The sequence below is a fragment of the Solenopsis invicta genome, chromosome 4, assembly GCF_016802725.1.
Source record: "Solenopsis invicta isolate M01_SB chromosome 4, UNIL_Sinv_3.0, whole genome shotgun sequence".
NCBI classification, from domain to species: Eukaryota; Metazoa; Arthropoda; class Insecta; order Hymenoptera; family Formicidae; genus Solenopsis; species Solenopsis invicta.
In genome coordinates, this window is record NC_052667.1 from 18,371,593 (window position 1) to 18,375,744 (window position 4,152).

The 4,152-nt window shown below is 30.6% G+C and overlaps 1 long non-coding RNA gene across 5 annotated transcripts; it reads right to left on the reverse strand.

Moving 5' to 3' along the window:
- Window positions 1–212: 212 nt before the first annotated feature.
- LOC120356825 lies at window positions 213–3,450 on the reverse strand. 5 transcript variants are annotated; one of them, XR_005574553.1, is made up of 5 exons: window positions 2,689–2,970; window positions 1,976–2,313; window positions 1,570–1,817; window positions 1,384–1,470; window positions 213–1,284 (listed from the first exon to the last, which is right to left on the reverse strand). It is a non-coding gene; the product is annotated as an uncharacterized LOC120356825 (long non-coding RNA). The 5 variants fall into 5 exon arrangements; XR_005574555.1 differs by lacking the exons at window positions 1,976–2,313; window positions 2,689–2,970 and adding an exon at window positions 3,128–3,450; XR_005574554.1 differs by having other exon boundaries at window positions 1,963–2,964.
- Between the last annotated feature and the right edge of the window lie 702 nt (window positions 3,451–4,152).

Below are 4,152 nucleotides of genomic sequence, written 5' to 3' on the forward strand. Positions count from 1 at the left end.
AAAATTACATTTTAATTTTGTAAATAATTAACATATCCTTAAATAATGAGTGACATAATTGTAAGAAATAATCAAAATATGGTAGTATACAATTATTAAAATATTTGATTTATTTTAATTATAATAAAATTAGAAATATTTCCGAACATTGCGCTTACTAAATGTATTTAACAGTACGAGTTAAAGTTTATACAATTAAAAATGCTCATATGTAAAATTAATTTATATATTTATTTATAATGTTCTATACAAAACAATGTTCGAAACACTTAATCAAGTTACAAATATGTTATTGGACCAATAGTGTAACAACACAATGATAGTAAGAAAGCCTTCTTCGGTCGTAGCTAGGTCTTAAAGTGCCTTTTCATACGACGCTGAAACGCTCAACGCTTGTTTTGTTTATGTTCACTCTATGTAATTTTATCTTATGGTTGACGCTAAAATGTTTGTTTCTAATCAACTTTCCAGCGTCCAGCGTCGGCAGTAGTTGACGGAGTTATTGGAGATCCCTTGATTGATATAAATTCAATTTGATATAAATTCATTTGTGCAATTTTTTAGTTGAAAATTTTTGTTTGCTCCAGTTTCATCATGCACAGCAAAGAAAGGGAGGTAAATTATTAAACATGAAGTAATAGTTTGAATATCTGTTACAATACTGCTAATACCATATATGTAATACTCCTATATTGCTAGTTCCGTATCTTCACAATGAGCGGGACGAGCCCCGTAAAAAAGAGATGCACGAATTCCAAATATGGGCATGGACGGTCAAGCCTCATTATGCTCAGGCGCGTCTATTGAGTGAGTGTGAGCGAGAGACAAGGATTAGGAAATGAGACGGAAAGGACGCGAAACAGAAAAAACATTACCCGGTCGCGACCGAATGCTTATTTGCAACTTCTAACGGATAAATGTTAATTAACGAATAATAATATTTGAAGAGAATGATTGAAATTATAGGTGTAGGGTTTTTCATTTTAATGGACATTCTAAAATATCTCGAGAATAAGATATGGAATAGGAAAATGTAATCTTTTTAGATAAAAGCGTTTTTAATAGTTCAAGCAAGTCATTATTACTGTTATTAATAAATCAACATGGATTACGTTCAACTAAAGCTATAACAACTCCTTTCAGTATTTAGTACCCTCAAGAAAAATAGTTTAGTTTTAAATTTACGTGTCTCATCCATCACATTCTTGGATGTTGAAAATTCCAGTTCTCCTACATTTGAAACTGATGTGAAATCTGGAGGAACATCAATAGAAGGCACTGATTCTATAAAACAATATAAATAATGTTGAACCATAGCTGTAACAATACTCTTGTCAGTATTTCCTACCCTCAATAAAAAAAATTTTTATGTTTCAATCTTACGTGTCTCGTCCATTGTATAATCAGATGTTAACTGGAACTGCAGTTCGGCAGCTGAAGGATTTGGAACATCAATAGAAGGCACTAATCCTATAAAACAATATGAATAATGTTGAACCATAGCTGTAACAATTCTGTTGTCAGTATTTACTACCCTCAATAAAAAAATTTGTATGTTTTCAATCTTACATGTCTCGTCCATTATAATCTCAGATGTTGACTGGAACTGCAATTCGGCAGCTGGAGGATTTGGCACATTAACGGAAGGCACTGCTCCTGGTTTCAATAACCACTTTCTGCTACACAGTCCTATGCTATTTTTATAATCACTTGGTACAAAGTGATCGGAGCAAATGTGTACATGTATCACATTGTCCTTGTCAGATAATTTGCAGGCATGTAACCACTGTGCCCGAATGCTCACTTCTTTTGGAAATCTACAAATAATTATTATTTATTCCATCATGCTGTTAACTGCTTGATAATCCAATCATGTGTTACAGTAAATCTAGTGTAATAATGCTATGCAAATAAGTTGAATTAGAGAAAATAAGTATAACGTTTTATAAATATACATTTTACATGTAAGATTTACTTGTGCATTGCAAAATTTCCATCCTTTGCTGCCTTTTTCTGACACAAAAAACAAATTCGCACCATTGTAAATTTTTTCTTTGGTTTGTCTCACTTGGGACGCTTATAATATGCGTTGTTTACCGTCGCACACACGCACAAATCACGAAAACAGGTTATGTGAAAATCGCGCCTAATGGTGTTTTAAAAAATGTAACCGCATGCGCACAAATCAGCTGGGCCGTTCGCGAGAGAGAGGCTATTATACGTCTGCACCGTAATGTTTGGGCTGACGGTCAACACTCTTCTAGCAATATAGGAGTATTACATATATGGCTAATACAATCTGCTGATTACAATCTGCTAATACAATATGAGAATGCATGTAAAATTTTTGAGGTTGTACATGATTGAATTAATAATTTTAGAATTTTCTCGTAAAATGTGGATATTGTAAGAAAACATGTTTAAATAATGAAGCTGTTCTTATGTATCTTGTAAATATAAGGACCAATAATACTCAAAAGTTTTTCGAATTGAGTTGAAGACATTCTAAAATAATTTTTAAAATCGTAAATCTTCAAGTTGTAACACAGTAAATATCTTATTGTAAAATCCATGTAAATTTTTTTCTCTAAATATAGGTTCGATCCAGTATCGTTTTGGAGTATACGATCTCTTTTTCTTTTTTTTCATTATTGCTACTATTACTGATAAAATAACTGCATGAGTTACGTTCTTTTCCCGATTTCCTTTTCGAATTAAATTTGCACATTCTGTCAACCATGCATGATATTTATAATTATACATGATGAACTTTAGTGATACACAGTGATACACAGCAAAGATATATTTAATATTGTTTCCTCGCACGGACTAGGTTAGGTTATTTCTTGACGCTGGAAAATGAACGTTTCAGCGTCGCATGAAAAGGCACCTTTAGTGCTTATATTTATTTATGTGATTTTATATATTTCTCCGAATTCAACCAGAATGTGCGCCGAATTAATTTTCGGTCATAACACAGCATGTCGAATAAGAATTAGTAATATCACTATTTATATTAAATTAATTAATTTAATATTATAATTGATGCTGATTTGCATCTATATACTATATATACTATATATATAGTTCAAGATTACAATAAATAACAATACAAAATATTATTTACATGTAAAAATATAAAATTTTATGTGGAACAGCGTTCCACACACACGTCACGTTGGGAAAAGAATCAGAACGAGTATTCGTCTCCAAATTACAATAAGCAACAATTTTCCTTAAAATCTCATTGAAATGTGAGCTAGTGAGTCGGCCGCGGTGGCATCTAGATATAAGATTTGTGGCTGCAGGCTGCACTCTGCACTCGACTAACGAGAAGGTTGTAGCCACCTCAGAAACATAACTAGTAGAGTTTCTAAAATAAGAGTTAGGCAAATGTAGTGGCGATTTTTGATTGGTTGCCTCAATCTGCCATATGTAACAGCCAAACAACCGCAAATTTTAAATATGACGTTTGTAAAAAGAAACTAATAAAAAAATAATAATTAAGACAAAAATACTTTATAGCTAATATATTATTCAATATTATATTTTGTAAATATTTCACAATATTATATATGTATAATTAAATTAATAAATGATTAATGGGTGTTTACGATAACTAATCGGATCTCGGATTGGATTGAACAATGGTACTCAACGTAAGTATAGAAAATTTTCCTAGGCTAATCAGATTGACGATCTCTGTCTCAAATGTGATCCGATTAATGACGAAAGCGTGGAGACGCAGAAGCATGCTTGAAAAATAAGTCTCTTTATTTTTTTAAATAATCACACGAAAATCAAAGATAAAGTTAAAAAGAATGATTTGAATTTAGATTTATTGTAATTTTGTTTAAACACTGGATTTCGTTTAAATTTCTGTTTGTAAAAATTAATTAATCTATTCTAAAGTTTGTGGTTATATCGGAAACAAATCAAAATTAATAAAACAATTATTAATTGTTAGGTAAAAATTAAAGCATATAATATTTTAAGCATATCATATAAAATTTCTGTTTATTATAAACTTAGTAAAAATAACTTTGAAATCATTCAACTACATTACACATTAATCAATATTAATTTATATGTTAAAAATTAATAATGTTTCTAAAAATGTTCTTTTTATTCTTTTCCAGATCGTAAATAAAC